General features: G+C 36.3%; 1 pseudogene; it reads left to right on the top strand.

Moving 5' to 3' along the window:
- Positions 1-5,943: 5,943 nt before the first annotated feature.
- Positions 5,944-7,226, top strand: LOC100683192 (annotated as a pseudogene).
- Positions 7,227-24,203: the final 16,977 nt, after the last annotated feature.

Raw genomic sequence — 24,203 nt, 5'->3', positions numbered from 1 at the left:
CCTTTTCCTGAATTTTCTTACTCCTGTGTACTTCTTAGATTTTTGGTATGAAACAGACAACCTCATATTTTAGTGGTTGGCTTAAAACAATTATTTTATTAGGCTCAAGTTTCTGTGTATCAGTCTGATTGTGACCTGGCTTAGCTAACAGCTAGGTTATTCTTATGCTGTGGTCAGTAGGTCAACTGATTGCAGAGTGATTGAGAATGGCCTGTTTCCTGTCCAGAAATTATCAGGATATGCCTCAGTTGGAAAGTTGTAGCTGAGACTTTTTTCCATGTGGAATTCCATCCTCCACTAGGCTGGCCCACCAGTTTTCACATGCTGGTTTCAGAGTTTCAAAGATGGCAAGAGAGCAATTCATGTCCTTTTTCTAGCCTCTGTGTCTGTCAGTTTCCATTGACCAAAAGCAGTGCACCTGTATATCAGTTTGTTAGGGCTGCTTGTAACCAAGTACCACAGACTGGATGGCTTAAACAATGGAAGTTTATTCTCTCACAATCCTGGAGGGTAGGAGCCCCAAATTAGGGTGTTGGCAGTGTTAGTTCCTTCTGAGAGCTGTGAGGGAAGACTATCCAGGGCTATCTCTTTGGCTTGTCAATATCTTCTCCCTGTGTCTCTTTACATGGTCTTTCCATACCTCTGTGTCCAAATCTCCCTTTTATTCAAGGGTATATTAGATTAGGGACCATACTAATGACCTCACTTTAGCTTGATAACCTATAAAAAGACTGTCTCCAAATGAGGTCACATTCTGAGGTACTGGGGGTTAAGGCTTTAATATATAAACTTGGAAGAGTACATAATTCAATTTATAACAACCTAGCAAATAGATTCACTTTGGGGTAAAATCGACTCAGACCTTGATGGGAGGTTCTGCAACATTTTGGCCACTTTTACAATCTACAACAATTCAAAATCATCTTCCTTCTTCCTGAAAAATAGTTTTAATATTTCTTTTAGTGAGAGACTATTACTACAAATTTTCTCTTTTTTTGTTTTCTGAAAATGTCTATTTCACTTGATCTTTGAAGTATATTTTCAGTGAGCATATAATTCTAGTTTGCCAGTTCTTTTCTTTTAGCACTTTAAGATGTCATTGTGCTGTCTGGCTTCCATGGTTTCAGATGAAAAGTTGGCTTTTAATTTTATTATTGTTCCTTGAAGGTAATGGGTCTTTTGTCCATGGATGATTTTATAATTTGTGCTTTGGCTTTGGTTTTGATATATTTACTTCTGGAAAATGCATAGAATATGGAGGATCACCATGACTTAGTTCTAGCTAGATATCTTGTTTTGTGGAAACTGACATATTTGGGGATTTCTCTTATTGTTAGGGCAATACCAAAGAAGAAATCTCAACTGAAAGTCTGGATTGCTTACCAGGTCTCCTATACTTAGTCCTGAGAGCTCAACTTTTGTCTCTCCAGACAAATAATCTCTTGCACTCATTGCTTAACTTTTTATCCTTTAATTAACTATGCTCTGTTTAGATTCCAAATAACTTGCCCTGGGCATATGCAGTTTAAAAATCTGCAAATGACTCAAAGTAAAATTGCAGGAAAGATATCAGGCTAACTTTTTAATACTTTTCTTTTACCCAAGATTTTGACTTTTCATATCATGATTGCTTTGGCAGGCTTGAGCTCTAATTTTTATCTACATAGCCCTCAGAGATTGCCACAGGCTCTAGGATACATCTTTATTTTTGGCATTTATGTCCATTATTTAGAATAAGCAAGTGCTCCAAGAGGAAATGTAGATGTCATCTCAATATGTTTCCTTCTCTGCAGAAATTGCACCTATCAAGATCTGGCTGTCTTGATTGCTCTCTGATGTCTGCAAACAAACTGAAGATTTTTTTTTTAACTCTAGTTTTTATATTTGCTGTCATTAAGATGGTCTGGTGTGCTCTATTTTGTCATAGTCAGAAGCAGAAGTTTCCATAATAAAATTTAAAGACCAACCAACATTTGGGCATGCATGTGTACACACACACACACACACACACAAATACATACCACATGACTTAGTTTTGGGCCATATGATATCAAGCATAGACTTCTAGGCAAATTAGCTCAAGTTTAGATGGATACATAGGACTCTTATGGAACCTAATTGCTAAATGTACAATGAAGAGCTGAGAATGTCGTATCAAAGTCATTAATTTCTGAGTTTGAACAGTCAATTTTTAAAGTGTTGGGGATTTTTTGCTGTTTCTGTGAATTTGCTTCATTCTCTCATTTTTTAATGCAAGGCATCAAATTTCTGATTACTTCTTTATTTGACCAAATGTTGGCGCAAATCTCAAGATCATTGGCTTTATAGCTTCAAGGCCTATCTCCAACTGGATGACTTGAGTTTTTTACCTATTTTTTAAAAGAAATCATTCTCAACGTTGCCAAATATTTAAGAAAAGCATGATCATTCACCTGATTTCATCAGAACCCATATACTCTTTCTTGTCTCATTGTTTTTATGGATGAATACTCTTTGCCAATAAATCGTCCCTTCATCTCTCTCATTTATTTGAGGACAATACTTCTTTTTCTTCTACATCATCCATTTTCCTTCTCCATTGGATCATTCTTATCAGATATATTTCTTCCCATCTCAAGGAATAAAAAATGTGCAAACACATGAGAAAAAAAGTTAAAACATCACTTTTTAAAAATATTTCTCTTTAGATACTGACTCCAATTATCAAGTGCTTTTTTACAGCAATACTTCCTGAAAGCATTGTCTATACATGTGTTTTCTCATTTTCTCTAGAATCCACCTCACGTAGGATTTGCCACTGCTTCACTGAAACTGCTCTTATAGGGGTTATCAATGATAACCTCCAATGAATAATAAATGAAATGGTCATTGAATTTGCTCTATCAAGCAGCATTTGGCCATTTCTCTTTGGAACACTTTTTTTTCACTTGCTTCCAAGATCTTTCATTCATTGGATTCACTCCTACCATCACGCTGGCCTTTCTTTCCTACTCCGTGCTTGTTCCTCCTCAATTCTCCATACTAGAAATATAAAGGTGGACCAGAGCTCAATCACTGGGATATTTTACCCTTTCTACCCTAATTCTCTCCATTAGTGATCATTCAGTGTCACAGTTTGCGCTCTATATTCTGAAGACTTCCAGCTTCTACCTCTTCACTAATTCCCAGACTTATATATCCAACCCACATTCCTACTTAAATGTCAAATAAGCATCTCAAATATAACATATACAAACATTTGTTTTTTTATTTTTCTTTCCAAAACCCCAATGTCATTATGTTTGAAGAGGAGCCTTTGAGAGATAATTAGGTTTAGATGACATCATGAGGATAAGGCCCTGATGATGGGCTCTAAAAAAGAAGAGCTCACTCTATGTGCATGCATTAAATGCATTAAAGAAAGGACATGCAAACACAGAGGAAGGTGGCTGACTACAAGCCAATAAGAGGGCTTTCACCAGAATCTGACCATGCTGACACTTTGATCTCAGACTTCTAGTCTCCACAATTGTGAGAAAATGTCAGGTGTTTAATACACCCAATGTATGATAATTTGTTCTGGAGGCTGGAAGTCTGAGATCAGGATGTCAACATGGTCAAGTTCTGGTAAGATTCCTCTTCCTGGCTTGCAGACAGATAGCTGCTTCCTTCTCACTGTGCACTCACATGGACTTTGCTCAGTGTGAACACAAGGAGAAAGAGATAACTCTCTCTTCATCCTATCAGGCCACCAATCCAGTCAGATCATGACCCCTTTCTTTTCTTTTCTTTCCTTTTTTTTTTTTTTTTTGCTTTTTAAAAATTTTTTTGTATATTTTTTATTGGAGTTCAATTTGCCAACATATAGTATACACCCAGCATTCATCCGATCAAGTGCCCCCCATAGTGTCCGTCACCCAGTCACCCCATCCCCCCGCTCACCTACCCTTCCACTACCCCTTGTTTGTTTCCCGGAGTTAGGAGTCTCTCATGTTTTGTCATGATCCCTTTCTAATGATTTTATTTAACCTTAATTATTTCCAAAGAGCCCTTTTTCCAAATACAGACATTGAGAATTAAAACTTTGAATTTGGGGAGAGTAGACAATTCAGTCCATAGCAATTATATAATGTGGGTATATATGAATCTTATTTATCTGATTGTTTCCTTCTCCTTCCTAGAATGCAGGCTCCAAGATGTCCAAGATGTCCTAGATGTGTTTGTTTCATTGACTGTTATGTTTCTATTGCTACAAAAGAGTCTGGGACATAATGAGAGTTCAAATATATATACATGAAACTGTAAACAGATACCAAATTCCCAGCGAACAGTTTGGCAATATACATCCAAAGCACAAAATGACCATATTCTCTTTTTGGTAATTTCAATGTTAGGAAGTGATACTAATGAAATAAACATCTGAACATATCCAGCATTGTTTATGAGAAACAAGATTGAAAACAACCTAATAGCCACATCTAGTGGACTAGCTCAATAAAAGATGACAATATAGGGTAGAATACTATGTATCAATTTAAAAGATCATGTCTAAAAATAGTGTCATAGAAAAGTTTGTAATATACCTTTAGGTGAAAAAAACTATTAAAGGCACAAAAATAACTCCTTATTCATGTGTATATAAGAATGATAGAGAAATACTCCAATCTGTAAAGAATGGCTTCTCAAGTTTGCTATTATTAGCAAATTTATTTTGAGGTAAGAGCTTGTTTATATTCTCCAAAATTTTCACAAGAAACCTATTGATGGTGTAATCATAAAATACAGTAAATAATTTAATATTAGAATAAAATATAAATTATTAAAAGGAAACAGAACTGAACATTAAACTTTATTTTGGGAATCATATCTATCCTAAATTTGAAACAGAAGAGATTTGAGGGATAATAGTTTAAAAATTACCTTTGTGAATAAGAAAACTCCAAGAACACTGTTATAGAAAAGAAACCTTGGATTCAAGTAACCTATTATGCTTTTTGAGTTTAATTAAATCAGTGAATGCTCTTGAATTAAGAGATTCCAAAATACTGCTGTATACAAAAATTATTACGCAAAATAATACTAAATCTAAGAACAAACAAAGCAAGTGAAGAAGGATTATACTTTGGGGGTGACTAAAGTTTATATAAACATTTAAAGGTACAGATGTTATAGTTTGGACATTTAGACAGAAACAGACTGCCAACATTCTAGGTCATCCTGACACAAACTCTTTCTAAAATCAGTTTATACAGATATGTTATTCTATTTCTCATCTATGCATGAGCTGAATACCAAATCAGCCGAAAAATTCCATGACAAAATAAAAGAAGACCTGAGTAAATGAAATGGATATCATGTCCTTGAAGGAAAAGACTCAGTACTGTAAAGATGCCAATTCTTTCCAAATTAATACATAAATTGAATGAAAATCCATCCAAAATCTCTTTTTGATTTGTTTGCTTTTTTTGTTTGTGGTTGTTTTATAACTTGACATACTGATTCTAAATTTCATCTCAAAGATTAAATGTGTGAAGTAGCTGAGAAAATAATGAGAAAAAAAGAAGAAGAATGTAGAGAGACTTGCACCATAAATCTTTATTAATGGAAAGTGTGGTACTGATGGAGGAATAGGCAAATAGATCAATGCAAAGCATAGAGAATATGTGTATATGAGAATTTACTATGTAATAAAGGTGACATTTCAAATCAATATGGAAAGGTTTGGTTATTCATGAAATGGCTACCTGTTTGGAAACAAGATATATTTCCTATGTTATATTACATACAAGAATAAATTTCTGTGAGATTATATATGGAAATAAACTATAAAGTAGTAAAGATATAGTAAGATATTTTTTTCTAATTTTGGGATAAGAAAGCATATTTAGTACTTGCGGAGGAATGGCTGTTGACCCATAGGCCTCAGCTCTGGCTCGTCAGTGGCTCCCGCGCTCTCCTCTCCCCATGGCGCTCCGGGTCACCAGGAACACAAAAGTAAATGTTGAAAATAAGGCGAAGATCGGTATGGCAGGGGCAAAGTGGGTGCCTCTGTCCTCTACTGCAGCCTCCAAGCCCGGCCTGAGGCCAAGAACTGCTCTGGGAGATATTGGTAACAAAGTCAGTGAACAACCACAGGCCAAAGTGCCTCTGAAAAAGGAAGCAAAAACTTTGGTTCCTGGAAAAGTCATTGCTAAAAAAATACCAAAGCCTCTGGTGAAGGCACCTGAGCCTGTCCCTGTACCTATGCTGGAACCAGAGCCAGAACCTGAGCTGGTTAAAGAAGAAAAACTTTCTCCCGAGCCTATTTTGGTTGATACTCCCTCTCCAAGCCCAATGGAAACATCTGGATGTGCCTCTGCAGAAGAATATCTGTGTCAGGCTTTCTCTGATGTAATTCTTGCAGGGAACGATGTAGGTGCAGAAGATGGAGCTGATCCAAACCTTTGTAGTGAATATGTGAAAGATATTTATGCTTATCTGAGACAACTTGAGGAAGAACAAGCAGTCAAACCAAAACACCTACTGGGTCGTGAAGTCACTGGAAACATGAGAGCCATCCTAATTGACTGGCTAGTACAGGTTCAGATGAAATTCAGGTTACTGCAGGAGACCATGTACATGACTCTTTCCATTATTGATCGGTTCATGCAGAATAACTGTGTGCCCAAGAAGATGCTGCAGCTGGTTGGTGTCACTGCCATGTTTATTGCAAGCAAATATGAGGAAATGTACCCTCCAGAAATTGGTGACTTTGCCTTTGTGACTGAAAACACACTAAACACCAAATCAGACAGATGGAAATGAAGATTCTAAGATCTTTAAATTTTGGTCTGGGCCGCCCTCTACCCCTGCATTTCCTTCGGAGAGCACCTAAGATTGGAGAAGTTGATGTTGAGCAACATACTTTGGCCGAATACCTGATGGAACATATATCTATGTTGGACTACGATATGGTGCACTTTCCTCCTTCTCAGATTGCAGCAGGAGCTTTCTGCTTAGCGCTGAAAATTCTCGATAACGGTGAATGGACACCAACTCTACAGCATTATCTGTCATACACTGAAGAATCCCTTCTAAATGTTATGCAACACCTGGCTAAGAATATAGTCATGGCGAATCGTGGACTTACAAAGCACATGACTATCAAGAACAAGTATGCCATCTCTAAGCATGCTAAGATCAGCACTCTGACACAGCTAAATTCTGCAGGAGTTCAAGATTTAACCGAGGCTGTGGCAAAGGTGTAACTTGTAAACATGCATTGGAGTATTGTAATATCTGCAAATAAAATTGGCACCATGTGCCATTTGTATATATTATGTTACCTTTACTTACTTTTAATAAAGCTTGTGGTCCTTTTTAACTACTTATACCCTAACTCATTTGAATGTGGCTACTTTTCTACTTGAGGATAACCTAAAAGTTGTGTTAAAGGTCTGATGGGGAGTATAAGAAGTGCTTTTCAATTTATCACATAGATAATTATTATTTGTGTGGTGGCTGTTTTACGTATCTGGCTTTGCTTTCTTAATATGGATTACTATGGTCATGAAGGCATTTAAAGCCCTTCTGTAGGGCATACTGCTCATAAGCCCAAGCATGGAGAATATGCAGCCTCGTTCTGCTTAAAAGTCTTCCACTTAACCCCTAGACCCCCGTTTTCTGTTTCTTCTGAGTTGCTGCCATAACTCTTAGGTAGTTTTTACTTCTACCACTATTTCTTAAATTATCAATTGTAGCTAGTATCAATTTTTTCACTTGGAAAAATAAGAACTCTATATTCTAATCCTACTTTACTTTTTCATTTTATTGATCAAATAAAAATGGATCCTCAAAACATACAAAAGTATCTTAAAAAGTTAATTTACTCCTTACCCCCCTCTCCTACAAGCTCAATCCCATCCATCAGAAGGTACCAACAGTTTGGGATGTATCCTTCATGCCTTCTATAAACACAGACATGCATCTAAATTGTTATAGGAATTTCTAAGAAACGGGATCATTCTCTATAAAAACAATTTATTTTAACATAGATAGGCCTTGCTTGGATTTGGGCATTACATTCCATCATACGTATATACTGCAGTGTATTCCACCATTCTTCTGGTGACCTTCACATTGCTTTTCCTCTTTGCTCCTAGAGACAAAAGTATTTTTCATTAAATAACACACTTTCCTTTCTGTACACTGGGTTCTCCTGGTTATGTATGTTCTAAGTTTTGGCAGGTACTGCCAAATGACTTTTCAGTGTCCTCAGCAATGTACAAAAAGCGCTGGATTTCTCTGCGTCCTTGCCAGAACTGAAGGTAATGATCTTCAATTTCTGTGAATTTGGCAAAAAATTATCTATCTTGTTGGCTGTTGTAATCTGTAATTCTGATGGCTAGTTGAATAAATTTTTGTTAACTACTTTAAAAAAAAAAGAAAGTACATTTAAAAATTTCATAAAATGCAAATAAAAGTGAGTATATAAAAAAGAAAGGTAATATTTTAAAATACTTACATGAAATTCCATAGACAAACTAAACAGATTAAGAAATGTATGTGAATTATTTTAAGGCAACTTATAGCTGTTAATTAATACAGCAGTGCTCATTGCAATTGTACAATAGTTTTGGAGAACTACTTACTGGAAGGTATAAAAAAACTCTGAAACTTGTGACTACCCTTATGGTGAACCCTGTGGTATAGTATGTCCCTCAGGAAAAGAAGTGCTGCCAGGAAACAATCCTCTTTAAGACTAACTGTTGAAGAAAACTTGCTGCCTAGTCTCATTCTCTTCCTTTGGGCACTTGTATCTATAACTAGTTTATTCTCTCATATAAAGGCATGGCCCCTCACCCCAACTCAGGACAACTCTGAAGGGCCATCTCAATTTCAGAGTTTGATATTAATTTTCCTGAAATTACTTTAAAAATATACCACAACCCAGCTTCTCCCTCCACTTTATACCCTTCCCTTTGCTGCCCCACAGGGGTATTTCCTAAACACCAGTCTGTCTCAAAGCCAACTTTCTGGAGAAACTCATCTGTAACACCCTTTGATTAATTAATTCCAAATAGAAAATAATAACCCAACTACAGAAAAATATATACAGGTTCACTGAGGGATTGCTTAGAATAAGAAAAAGCTTGAAAACACTCAAATATTCAGAGGTTATAGATATATACAGTTGACCCATGAACAACACAGGTTTGAACCATGCAGGTATACTTATATACAGTTTTTATTATAAATACAGTACAGTACTATAATTGTATTTTCTCTTCCTTATGATTTCCTTTGTATCATTTTATTTTCTCTAACTTACTTTATTGTAGGAATACAGTATATAATGCATATAGCATACAAAATATGGGGAATGCCTGGGTGGCTCAGTGGTTGAGTGTCTGCCTTCAGCTCAGGGCATGATCCTAGAGTCTTGGGATCAAGTCCCACATCAGGCTTCCTGCATGGAGCCTGCTTTTCTCTCTGCCTGTGTCTCTGCTTCTCTCTGTCTCTCATGAATAAATAAATAAAAATTTTAAAAAAATAAAAAATAAAATAAAAAAAAACAAAATATGTGTTAATTGACTGCTTACATTATCAGTAAGGCTTCTAGTCAACAGTAAGACATTAGTATTTAAGGTTTTGGGAAGTCAAAAGTTATACAAGGATTTTTGACTGAGTGGGGGATCAGTATGCCCAATGACCTTGTTGTTCAAGGGTCAACAGTGCACATATATGCATGTGTCATTGTACTAGTATTTATTATATAGCAATTAAAATTTGCTTGCAAAAATCTTGTGATAACAGGAAATTTTTCTGTTGCAATATTAATGGAAAAAAGTAAGTAATAAAGTCATTTATGTAGGGTGGTTCCTATAATGTAAACATAGGCATGAGAACAAAGATAAATAAATACATGGTGATTTTTTTTCTATATTTATAGGTTTTGCATATTTTCAGAAATCTTATATAATAATTCGGAAAATACTTTTTATTTTTTATAAATCTTTAGTGACCAAGAAAGATCATTGCAATCCCCTTCAATTAAAAAAAAAAGTTTACAACTCAGTATTAATTTGAAACTCATTAAAGCAAAATCATGTGACAGTTCATATCAGCAGCAAAGTAGGAATAAAACTTCAGTTGTTGACTTCAAATCCAATGTTCTTTGACTTCAGCGAGCCTTGATGTTTAAAGTGGATAGTAGTCATGATACATTCTTAAGAAGCTATAATATACTCTGAAAACTACAGGACACTTATGAAAGAAATTGAGGAAAACACAAAGAAGTAGAAAAGCATTCATTCCATGCTCATGAATTGGAAGAACAAATATTGTTAAAATGTCTATACTTCCCAAAGCAATCTACACATTCAATACAATCCCTATCAAAATAACACCAGTATTTCTCACAGACCTACAACAAACAAAACTAAAATTTTTATGGAAGAAAAGACCCCCAAACTGCCAAAGTGATCCCAAAAAAGAAAAGCAAAGCTGGAGGCATCACAATTCCAGACTTCAAACTATACTACAACACTGTACTCATCAAGGCAGTATGGTACTGGCAACAAAAACAGACACATAGATCAATGGAACAGAATAAAGAATCCAGAAATGTACCCCTAACTATATGGTCAACTAAACTTCAACAAAGCAGGAAAGAATATCCAAAGGAAAAAATGGGGAGAAGGGGGAACCTCTTACACTTTTGATGGGAATGCAAATTGGTAAGTATAGAGTTTCCTCAAAAAGTTAAAAATAGAACTATACTATGATCCAGCAATTGCACTACTAGGTATTTATCCAAAGGATACAAAAATACCAATTCAAAGAGACCATAAACAAAGAATGAAGTCCTGCCATTGCAACAACGTGGATAGAACTAGAGAATATTATACTAAGTGAAATAAATCAGTCAGAGAAAGACAAATACCACAAGATTTCACTCCTATGTGGAACTTAAGAAACAAAACAAATGAACATAATATGGAAAAAGAGAGGAAAACCAATAAACAGATTCTTAACTATAGAATACAAACTGATGGTTACCAGAAGAGAGGTGGTTTGGGGCATGGGTTAAATAGGTGATAGGGATTAAGGAGGGCATTTATTGTTATGAGCACCAGGTATTTGTGTTGAATAAATATATTGTACATCTGAAACTATCATAACACTTAACTAACTGGAATTTAAATAAAAACTTTGGGAAAAAAAAGAAGTTATATATCCAGATCAACTTGAAATGATATAGTCAACAAAGACATGGTTTGAGTTGCATGAAGTATGCTATTATAATCTAAAATTTAACAAAATATTGCATAGACTTAAATATTTATCTTAAATGCATGGTCCTTTAACTGCAGAACATTATGGTCTTATCATGTTTAATACAGAGTGCCTTGTGCAGAAGAGCATACAGCAGATTCTGAAAGATTCTCATTTGAAAGTAAATTCAGCACTGAGAAACTTAATATTTTAACTTTTTATTTTGAAGTGATTTTAAACTTAAAGAAGAGTTGTAAAAATTGTAAGGAGATTTCCATATTCCCTTCTCCCAGCTCACCCTATATTAATAGGTTACATAACCATAATGAAGTTATTAATAGTAAGAAACTAACATTGGTGCAATACTAGTAACTACAGAGTTTATTCGGATTTCTACTAGTTTTTCAATGACATTTCTTTTCTGTTCACAAATCCAATCTAGGATCCTATGCTGCATTACATTGCTTTGTCTTTTCACTCTGCTCCATTATGTAACTGTTCCTAAGTCTTTTCTTGCTTTTTATGACCTTAGCACTTTTTTTTTAAAGATCTTTTATTTATTTATTCATGGAGAGACAGAGAAACAGAGGCAGAGACATAGGCAGGGGGAGAAGCAGGCTCCCTGCGGGAAGCCCCATGCTGGACTGAATCCCAGGATTCTGGGATTGTGACCTGAACCAAAGGCAGATGCTCAACCGCTGAGCCACCCAGGTGCCCCGACCTTGGCACTTTTAAAAAGCTTTGCTCAGGTATTTTATAGAATGCTCCCAAATTTGGGGTTTTGGATGTTTTTTGATATTATGGATTTGGAGAAAGAACACCACATCAATGAGGTATCCTCACCGCTTCATGAATATCAGGTATGCATGCGGATAATATGTCTTATTACCTGGTGAAGGTGGTATCTGCCAGATGTCTACCTAGTACAGTTACAATTGTATTTTTCTTAAATAATATTTATTTGGGGAAATATTTTGAGACAATGCTCATATCCCATTTCTCCTTAAATATATATTGTTTCTCCTTAATTTCCACTGCTGGTGTTTCATGTCTATAGTGATTATCACTGTGGTATTCTAATGACCTTTTCTACTTCCCTTGTTCTTTCTAAATTCAGTAATTGGAAATCTGTAAGGAAGAGCTGGCCCTTCACCATTACATCATTTGTTTTGGTCATTAGTTTAGACATACAAGTATTTCTTTTATTTTTTTGTTTCAATTAAATATTACCATTATATCTTCACTGATCTAATCATTCCAGCTTTGAACACTGGTGCTCTTTCAGATGGGTTCCTGTGTCTTTTTAACAGATCCCATTCTTTCTTTCATTGAAATTCCCATACTTTCTAGGACTACAAATGTTCCAGAAATAACATATTTTCCTTGTATCATCCTTAAAATCCACCACTTTTCTAAGAAGCCCTGGGTCCTTTATTGTAGAATGTTATTTAGAAATCAGCCTCTGGCAATATGTTCACTGATTGGGACTGGAATGTCATTATGTGTAGGCTCATTCAGAAAACAGAGCTAGGAAATACATGTATGCATACAAACCCCTGAATCCCCAACATGTACATATATTTATACATACACGTGTGTGTATGCTTGCACACACACATACACACACACATATATATGAATATATATATATATATATATATATATATAATTTTTTTCCCATACTAATACTTCTGATCTGCCTCGGGACCACAGGGGTGTTTTTTTTTTTTTTTCTATTTACTCTTTGCTTATTTTTTACTTCTATCTCTAGCAATATTCCTTATCTATAATATATTTGTTTACTCATTCAAATATAGATATAAAGTAGTTTCAAGATTTCTAACCCATGCCCTTATGAGAAGTAGCTTTATGAGTTAGAGTTTGTATACCATTATTTTTGTTTCTAGCTTGCACATCCAATCAAAACACTATTTTATAAAGCTACTTAGATAAGATTCTTTCTTTCCCACCCCCATAATTTGTTATGTTCTTTATATGAAATAATGTTAGATTCCTTTGTCACAGTCTACATTCCTCCTTGCATTTCCTCTATATTTTGGTAGATTTTTTTATTTGCATAGAGTAAAATTCACTCACCTTTTTGTATAGTTCTATAGGCTTGACAAACTCATTGAGTTCTGTATTTATCAACAACAATACAAAACAATTCCATTACCCCAAAAATTACCCTGTGCTCTTCTTACCCCAAATTCTGGAAATCAATAATACATCCCTTTAATTTAGCCTTTTCATAGTGAAATGAAAACATCACAAAATATCAAGCCTTGAAGTCCTATTTCCTTCATTTACCAAAATGCATTTAAGATTCATTCATGTTGTTTAAAACAATCCATTCTTTTTTGTTGCTAAGTAGCATTCCACTGTATAGAGTGGTACCATTGGTCTGTTAATTTGTTTAAACACTTCAGAGTTTTTTTCTGTTTTTTTTTTTTCCCCAGTTTTTAGTGATCATCCATAAAGCTGCTACAAATATTTTTTTACAAGTTTTTGTATGGAGTAATTTTTAATTCACCTGGGCAAACAGCAAGAAGTAAAATTGCTGGATTATAGGGTCAGAAATAGCCAAACTATTTTATAAGAAATAGACAAACTATTTTCTCAGAGTGGTTGTATAATTCCACCATAAATGTATGAAAGTTCCAGTTGCTCTATATATCAAGTGTCTTTTATAACAAGAATGTCTTTAATTTGAATATAATGCAGTTTATCATTTTTTTCTGTTATGAATTTTTTGGGGGGCTATCATATCTGAAAGCTATTTGCCAAACTGAAAGTCACACAGATATTCATTTGAAGTTAATATTTTGGAAAGTATAAAGCATGTTTACAGGATGTTGTTTGTTTTGCATATGGATATCCAATTCTATAATCACCATGTGTTGAAAAGATTACCCTTGCTCAGACCAGAAATCTTGTATCTTCTGCCAGTGTTCATGAACTTTGACAGGCTAACTTGTTGGCCTACAAGTAGGGTAGAACCTCAAACTCTTTATCATTGTAACAGAGTTTTTATGTCATTTAATGGTAATGCTTTTCCTTCTGCTTGGCCTTCAGTGGATGGAGTTGAGTTAATCTAACCAGGAATTGAATGGGTTTTAAATTTGTTGTTGCTATGGTTAATTTCAGTAAACCATAGGCTTCAAATTCCTTCAGGGATTATTTTGTTTAGTGTAGGAGTTAATTTGCCAAATTTTTCCCCCTAATATCTGTTCCACTTGAGCTTTAGGCTTTCTCTTTGTGCTACACCTCAAAGATGGTCTGTTTCCTGCAAGTATCTCTTCATTTATTCAACACTTTTCATTTGGTCGTGGGGGTAGAAACAGTCTATATCATTCTGATTAATTTTATTTATTTTTTAAGATTTTATTTATTTATTCATGAGAGACACAGAGAGAGGCAGAGACGTAGGCAGAGGGAGAAGCAGGCTCCCCACAGGGAGCCTGATGTGGGACTCCATCCCAGGACCCTGGGATCACAACTTGAGCCAAAGGCAGATGCTCAACCACTGAGCCACCCAGGTGCCCATAATTAATTTTAAATATTAAGAAGGTCTATCTCTGAGTCTCCAGGTTGCAATTTCCTCAACATCCCTCTCCCTTCCAGTGCAGCTTTGAGCCAGCATTAACTTCCCATGTTAGAAGGTTCATCGCCTATTCCTTTTCCTCAGCTACAATCAATGCATTTTCACCAGTGTCTAAAGGTGACAACTTGTCCTTATCCAACAGATGAAAGCTCTTTTTCCTTGGAAATAAGGGAGAAAGGTCTCAGAGTTCCTTCCTACTCCAACATTGGTTTCTGTGCTCTTCTGTGTCCTCTGCTTTTGTTCTCTTTTCCCATGTTGCAATTTCCCTAGTTTTTCCCTGTCTTTTTGTATTAGATGGAGTTTGTGCATATCTGGTATCCAGCAATTTGGCAAGCATCCTACCTTTTCTTTTTTTAATAGGAGTCCAGGAACAGTTTGTTCAATTAAGCAAGTGGTTTGTTTTTGTCTCATACCTGCAAATGACTGTCTGTCTTTAGCTTTTGTGCCCTGCATGGGCACCTGGGTGGCTCAGTGGTTGAGCATCCGCCTTTGACTGAGGTCATGATCCCAGGGTCCTGAGAGTCATCCCAGGGTCCTGCAATCGAGTCCCACATCAGGGTCCCCACAGCGAGCCAGCCTGTTTCTCCCTCTGCCTAGGTCTCTGCCTCTCTCTGTGTCTCTCATGAATAAATAAATAAAATCTTTAAAAAAGAAAAAAGATTTTGTGCTCTGCACCTCCACACTCTGACAGGTCAAAAAAAGTTGTGAATTTCCTGTTCCTTTCGCTTTTTTGTTGCTGAAAAGCTTAAGAATGATAATCTTTCTAGATCTCTGTATCTCTGAGTAGAAACTGAGTCGTTCCCTTTTAGAATTCAGTTTCAAAAAGAAACTATCTAGAAATCTGTAACCCTTTTTATTTTCAGAGATTCCCAATAATAAGTTGGCATTATAAGTTATAATTTTCTCAATAATTCAATGATTAGCTGGGGTTCTGTGGATTCATTGAGATATATAAAGACATGAGCCCTAAATACTACTTGGAAAGTCAAAGCCTTGAGCAACTTACTGATTTTTTTCTGTACTTCAGTGACTGAATTTGTAAAGTACTAATAACAAATTTCCATCTAACTCTAGAAATATGGTAAGGATTTAAGAACTAAAAGTGTTTTGCAATCTTCAAAAGGAAATTCAAAACAAGTTCATATACAAAATAATTGTTTTTTCTTTCTAATTACTAATGGAATTGTCCTGGCAACTTGATCTAGTATAAATAATGCATGAAAATCTAAACTAGAACCGCAAAATTGAGGAGGACAAAGAACAGAGTCTATCTAAGAAACTACATGAAATAACAGCATTTTAGAAGGTAAATCACTAAAATTATTTCTGACCCTTAAAGTACATTAACATTTGAAGAATAAGATAGTGATTCAAAAATTATGAGGGAGGGGTTCTGAATATGGAATATAAATTATAAATAAAATTAAACAGCAGAAATATTTGAGACATTACCTATGCCTTCAAATTCTCTATGCAGAATGTCCATGAGAGACCATCAAAATTTCTTTTCTTTTAAGACCTTGCATACTAACTTGACAGACCCCATTCCTATCAGGGCAGAAATCACACCTTAATGACAGTTATAAGATGAAGTGGGACATTCAAAGTTATAAAGAAGCTGACTAAACAACAAATTTGAAAATTGTTTGGCAGCAAAGGACATTAGAAGAGAGACTTAAGGATAAGTAGGAGGATAATGATGATTACATTTTAATCCTGGATAATAATGCAAAGGTTAGAAGTCACATACAGTAACTTGCAGTATATTATTTTAATGTTTCATTACTGTGATGGAAAGGATCTGACATACAGATTGATTTGATGCAGGTCACCACATTAGCTCTTCTATCTAAGTGGATAAATCTCTCATTGGGCAGTTATGGTTGTAGATTGTCTGACTCTGAACTATTATATCTGGAAAAACTGTCCTGTACCAGATGTGTTTCATTCTGCTTATTACTGTGACCTAGAAATACTTCGATCTTACAAAACTTTAACTTTGATGATGAAAACTTATATGAAACAAGGAACCATTATATAAAATAAACTCCAAAGCTCTAGATACTCAAATCTGTAACATAAATTTAATAAAAAGAGTTATTTTTATAAGAAACATAAAAACTGATTTGTTTGCTACTGCTGAAGTAATGGAATACGTTATGAATTTAGACCAATGACTAAAGTATTTTGTGACTTTGAGAAATTTCTTTTAAAACATATTTAATATAACAAATTTTTTATTACTATTTTTTTACCTGTGAAATAAACTCTCAATCCTAATATTCAGGATGTATAACGAATCTGGATCCAGTGTTTTTCCCAGGTTCAATTTCACCTGAGTTTCTTTCTTTCTTTCTTTTTTTTTTTTTTGTTTGTTTGCAATCTTTTTTCTAAGATTTTATTTATTTATTCATGAGAGACACAGAAAAAGACACGCAGAGACACACTCAGACGGAGAAGCAGGCTCCAGAAGCAGGAAGCCCAATATGGGACTCGATCCTAAGACTCTAGGATCACACCCCGGGCTGAACTCAGGAGCTAATAAACCTCTGAGCCACCCAGGTGTCCCTCACCTGAGTTTCTTAACTAAAATTTTACTGCAGAAAAATCTAAGTACTAACTATTTAGAATTCTACTTGGCTTTCCTTTTTTATATTATACTTCCCTTTTATAAAATATGAATAAAATAATAATCAGGAGCAATAATATACTTAAAATGAAACATAGCAGTCCCTGCCTTATTTTCCTATCTTTTAAATTGACTACCACCTACATTCTTCTGATATTTACCAACATGTTTATACTACTGTTTTGATTTTTGATCTTAAATAGTATCCAATGAATTCATGTTTTGACAGTTGAGAATTTATTTATTTATTTATTTATAAATTTTTATTTATTTATGATAGTCACAGAGAGAGAGAGAGAGGCAGAGACACAGGCAGAGGGAGAAGCAGGCTCCATGCACCGGGAGCCTGATGTGGGATCCGATCCCGGGTCTCCAGGATCGCGCCCTGGGCCAAAGGCAGGCGCCAAACCGCTGCGCCACCCAGGGATCCGACAGTTGAGAATTTAATTCCTTTATATCTCTACTTCATCTTTCTCCAATTCCTTGCCTTCCCAATAGAGTTAAATAAGATTTTTTGGTTAAACTATTGGTTAAAAAAAAATAATAATAATAATAAATAAACTATTGGTTAATATTTAAATGTTTAGTTACCCTGAAGTATTGTTCACTCCTGTGCCAAACACAGCAAAGTTATTACTTTTGTTTTTCTAAATTTTACATGTTTGACCTACCAATCTAAGCTGAATCACTTGTCTTCATTTTTATTATCTTGCCTTTGCTCTTCTTGCTACAATCCTATTCCACTTTATTTGAATGTTAATGAAGAGGTCAGCTCAGAATAGTCTCTCCTTTTTCCAAAAGCTACAAAGCATGACCTATTCCTTCAATACATCCCTCATTGGGTGCTTTACAAAATCATTAATCATCATTTCTTGAATGTTTATTTCTATTAGACAAATTCAAAACAAGTTTCATGCATTTGCTGTGACAATTTCTCTAGTCCTTTATGTAGTCTATTAATTTACTAATTTAAAAGTCTACTTTTGAATGTTACCTGGTTTCGCATGATCAGTACTTCTAATTTACAAGAAGCGTACGTCTGGGGACACCTGGGTGGCTCAGTGGTTGAGCGTCTGCCTTCGGCTCAGGTGGTGATGCCCTGGGGTCCTGGGATTGAGTCCCTACAGGGAGCCTGCTTCTCCTTCTGCCTCTGTCTTTGTCTCTCATGAATAAATAAATAAAATCTTTAAAAAAAGAAAAAAAAAAGAACTGTACCTCTGGATGCCTGCAAGAGTTACCTGGCCTCCGAGCTGCTGGAGACGGCCCCGATTACCTCAACGCGCGTCGCGGGGGGGCGGCCAAGGGGGCGCTGGGCACCCGCCTCACACCCACCTGCAGGCAGCAGGTGCTCAGGGGGGCGCCGGGGCGCTGCCTTCCGTGCTGTCCTGACGCTCGGAGCGACCTGGGCGAAAAGCAACAGGAGAGAAGCAACAGTGTCCGGCAACAGGTGAGAGTGTTTGGAAGCTGCGCGACGGGGCGGGATGGGGACAGCGCTGGTTCCGGCCACGCGGCAGGGCCAGGGCATGGGCACTTCGAGGCCCGCTTCCCCCACGCCGCCTTCCTGACCCTGAGGATGAAGCCGGGGAAACTTCTGGGGGCTCGGCTCACCGTGCTGCAGCCCGGGACCTTGCCAGGGCTCCCCTCCAGTCGGCCAGACGTGTTGCTGGCCTCGCAGCCCGCCCGCCGCCCCTCTGCGTGTGCAGCGAAGGGTGCCAGCCTCGGCCGGTGCAGAGTTCACACCCAGACAGTGTGGGCCCGTGGCCTGAGTCGTGGAGGAGTTGGGAGTGGGGGTCCCCGGCCCTGAGGAGGGCCTCTGAGAAGTGAAGCTCCAGGCCACCTCGTTCCCTCCCTCTCCCCAGGTCCTGCGTTCTGCAGCCTTGGGGCAAACATGTGGCAGTGCTGTGCGTCCGTGTGTGTACCCTGAACGTTGTGTGTGTCCGTGGGGGTCCCTGTGCGTCTGGGACGCCGATGCACGTGGAGCCTGTGTGTGCATGCGTGCTGGGTGTGCATGTGCTAGGGCGAGCATGTTTCGTTCTCCAGAGTGTGGTGGTCTTGGACCCCCTCCCTGGCCACAGGATGACAGGTGCTGGCCTAGTTGGCGGACACAGCCGGGGTCCATTTGCTGCCCCTTTCTTTCCCCCACCGTCTCCTCCCTCCCCTACTCTTCCCCATATCTGAAAGTGTTTAGAATTCCTTTCTGTGGTTTTCATCTCCCCACCTAACCTTCTGCACACAGAAATATCTCCTAAGGTGAGGTGAGGTTTGATTTGGGCGGGTGTGGGGTCCTTCTAGGGGGAGGGAAGGTGTATGTCACTCATCTGAGGATTCTCGCTCCTCCCCACTGTCTCCCCTTCATTCCTCCTATTTGTAAGGTACAAACATTAAAGGCACTTCTTGCAGACCAAGAAAAATTTTAATTATTACACTTTCCCCCTTTGTGGCTTTCATTTTTGCTTGTTTAATGCCTTTTTTCCCCCCAAATGGGTACTTTAATTCCTGAATACTGGCATTATCTGTCCATTGTGTTTTCATTTAAATAAAAACACATTAAATTTGCAGAAGACCAAAATTACTTTTTAATGAAGAGATGTAAACTAATAAAGATTCCTTCTTTTTTTATATAAGACATATAGACAAAATGGAAAGTGCAATCATTGCATGTCAGTTCAATAATGGCTTCTGTTCATATATTGCAATATTTTAGTTAGATAATGAAATTTGTTCAATAAGTATTATGAAATCTATTTTAATCATACCATAGAGTTGGTTTTGATCCTGTCGTATGTGTTCCAATTTTAAAATCTATTGGATCTGAAATAATTCTGACTTTGTGTCAGATATATGTCCGATATATATTGTGTAGATGTATCTACATATATCTAATTTGTTTTTAATAGTCAAATATGTAAATGAAGGTAAAAACATTAAAGCGATTTATGTATATGTTGATTTAACCCTATATATATAATTTATCATAGGTTCAATACATAGAACTCTTACAATACACCAGACATTATCCTATTCAATCCTCTCAACAACCCTGTAAGTATGGCTATATCATTTAACATTCAAACTAGAACATTTCTGAGAGTGAAAAGGGGCACTATTAATAATTGGGGATAATAGGAAAAGCAAGGATGCATAGTAACTCTACTTATAGAGTATAAGTTTCCCTAACTCATCCCAGGTTGATTGATTCTCCTCAGCAATTATTATCCCATTTACAAATGAGGAAATCAAAGTCTAGAGAGACAAAGGAACTTACCTTAATCATAAAACTATTAAGCAGTCTAGTTGGAATTCAAACTTGGGGCACGTTGTGAAGGAGACAGCTATCAAAACAATTAAAGAAAATATGCCTGTTTCGGAGCAGAAATTATAGTGTCTTATCAATGGTTAAATGTACATGTTAATGTTTAATTTTGAAAGATATATGTCTAGAAAGATACATAACAAACTGCTATTAACATTTACTCAAGGAGAATGAGTGGTTGGAAATGGAGAGACTTTCACTATTATGTATATATTTTTATATTAAAGTAACAACACAACTCATCCCCCCTATTGTTTCCTCCGGCAGCCAATGAACAGGAATTATTTACTTAAAGAAAACATCATCAGTGTTTAAATTTTAACTTTTTTTAAAGAGACAAAAGTTAACTTGCCTAAAAGTATTACAGATAAAAAATAAATTTGAACATATAAATGACATCCTGCCTTGAAAGTTTTAAAAAGGATTACACTGATTTCAGGTTTATCGTAATTTGAGCCTCTATTTTTAATTTTAAATAAAAAGCATTAAAAGGTTTTAATTGTATAATTAAATTATTAAAAGTATGTTCATATATTGGTGAGAATAAAAAATAGGTTGTGTTAAGTACTTTAAAAATTCAATTAATTAAATAATAGACTTTGCTTTTCAAATCTAATTGAGATTTTTATCCTTTTTTCTACCTTTAGCAAGTTTTTGCTTTAGATAAATGAAATGATTAGTTTCATAAGTTATTAAGCTTATATGTTTGTATAGAAACGAGGGAAGGTTCACAATGATAAGATGATCCATGTTACTGTAAGGCTGAAGTAAATTAAAGCCCTTTTTAAGTCGATTGGTTTTTGTGAATTTCATACCTCTGAGACTCATCTAAATTATGATGAGATTCCTTGTTGAAAGGATATTGAAAAGTTTAAAATATTGGAGAAAATTATGTGCTTCAAGAAAATCTACACAAAAATTGTATCTCAAATGTTGTCCTTTCCATAAAATACAAATCCAAGATAAGCAAATCAATTTTATAATTGTTGCTTACTTTTCTATGCAGAGATAAAAAAGAAACAATCCTGAAAGGTGTTGTGCCCAAGATTGCGAATCCAAGAAAACCAACAAGGAGGACACCGATGCAAGTACATGAGGGTTTATTAACAAGCTTGAGCTTGGGTCCAAGTATACCCAACACAGCAGAGCAGGGACTTGGACCCCAAGGGGGGTTGCAGCTGGGTTTTTATGGGTTGGTCTAGGGGATTTTCAGAAGGGGTGGAGGAATTTCTTAAGCTCTGTTTTCATTCCAATACGGGACTTTCTGTCTCTGTCAAGGGCATTCTGAGCTCTGTTTTCATCCTGATATGGGACTTTCTGTCGAGGGCATTAAAGCTCTGTGCTCATTCTGATATGGGACTCTCTGTCAAGGGCATTCTGTGGTTTTTCCTGTAAAGTTCAGCTCTTATTCACAGGGGCCTGAGATGGCTGTACTTGTGCTAACGCTAAACTTGGGGTGGAATGGCTTTTATTTTCTTGGCCTCCACAAAAGGAAAGTCATTGGTAACTCAACTAGAGTTATAACTACTTGTTGGCATTCTCTGTATAGAATTAAGATTTGTTAAGCCTTTCCTACCACCCAGGAGCCATGCACCAAGTACTTTGGTAACTGGAAGCTATCAAGTTGGAATAGAGGAATTGATAGACATTGTGTATGTGTTTTCACTTGAGACATATGGATTAGGATATAAGAATTGTTTTCTGAAGATCTTGAGCCTCACTCTGAACATTCTACTCCAATCAAGAGAAATAACTCTCCTCTAAGAGGGAATAATCACATTTTACAACTCAATCAATCCAAGAAAATTGGTAATTTTAAAGCATTTAAAAGCGTTTTTTCTTAGTGAATGAAAAGGCATAAACATGTTAATCCAAGGTGAGCAAGTGATCAATTCTAATCCTGTTGTAATTAAAAAAAAAGATTTTGTTTATTATTTATTTGAGAGAGAGAGCACACAAGCAGGGGAAAAGCGGGGAGCCCAAGGGGGCAGAGGGAGAGGGAGAAGCAGGCTCACCACTGAGCAGGGAGCCCAGTGTGGGGCTCCATCCCAGGACCCTGGGATCATGACTTGAGCTGAAGGCAGATACTTAACCAACTGAGCCATTCAGGAGCCCCTCCTGTTGTAATTTATTTAATGTCTTATTTTGTATTCTTAAAAAATAAAACCTTGGGAGTACCTGGGTGGCACAGTCATATAAGCAGTGAACTCATGATTTCAGCTCAGGTCATTGATCCCAGGGTTGTGAGATCCAGCCTGAGTTAGGCTTGTGCTCAGCACAAAGTCTGCTTGAGAATCTCGTCCTCTGTCCCTCCCCCCACTTGATTGCTCTCTCTCTCAATAAATAAATAAATAAATAAATAAATAAATAATCAATCTTTAAAAATAAAACTTTGTAGTATTTGGATGTAAATCACATCCTATTTTAGTGGGTTCATTGGGCAGTTTATTTAGGGTCTCTGGATTTCTCCTCTCATTAACATTTCTCTATCTCACAAACTATAGGTTAGAAGGAAGAAGACAAAGATTAAAATGAGAAAGAGAAGCAAGAAGAGAAGGAGAAGAGGAAGAAAAGGAGGAGAGAAAGGGAGAGGGATATGGAAAAGGAAGAAAATAACCATATGAACTCTAATCACTGTAGCACTTCATTTGTAAAGTTTTCTTCTTCTTAACAGAAACTATTTACAATGTGGTCCAAGGTACTACCAAAAGAAGTGAACTAAGATTCTGACACCTCTTTTCTTGTCTTAAATCAGGTAATGGTAAATATTCTAATTTTGAGAAAATCACTTAATAATTCTAGGTTTCAGGGCACTTAGGTGGCTCAATTGGCTGAGTGTCTGCCTTCAGCTCAGGTCATGATCCCAAGGTCCTGGATCAAACCCCTCATCAAGCCCTTCATTGAGCCTGCTTCTCCCTCTCCCTCTGCCTGCTGCTCCACCTGCTTCTGCTCTCTCTCTCTCTCTGTCAAATAAATAAAAATAAAATAATTCTAGGTTTCAATATATAAGAAATACGTATTATAAATATATCATATTTAATATATATAACACAGTTCTTATACAAAAATATATATTAAATATATATTGAAGAAAGAACATTTTCAAACGAAGTCACAAGTATCTGCCATATCTACCTATTTTTAAAGAATCATTTACTCACAATTTCTTGGAGGAAAAAAAAAGCTTTGCTTTAACCAAGGAAAGGTCATTTAATTAATAGGTTTTGTATTGTCATGGTTGACCCATACTAGTTGCTGTGGATTCTAGTTGCTGTGATTGTAATCCCAGTTCTAACACTTATAAGCTGTGAGCCCTTGGGCAAGTTACCTTAAGATTTATGAACTTCAGCTGTATCCATCTGTAAACTCCTGAGGGTTTTTGTGAGCATGAAAGATCTAAAGCATGTAAATAACATATATAA

Source organism: Canis lupus, chromosome 32 (assembly GCF_011100685.1).
Source record: "Canis lupus familiaris isolate Mischka breed German Shepherd chromosome 32, alternate assembly UU_Cfam_GSD_1.0, whole genome shotgun sequence".
Lineage (NCBI taxonomy): Eukaryota > Metazoa > Chordata > Mammalia > Carnivora > Canidae > Canis > Canis lupus.
Note: the sequence above shows the minus strand (reverse complement) of the source record. Positions and strands in the feature narration are given on the sequence as shown.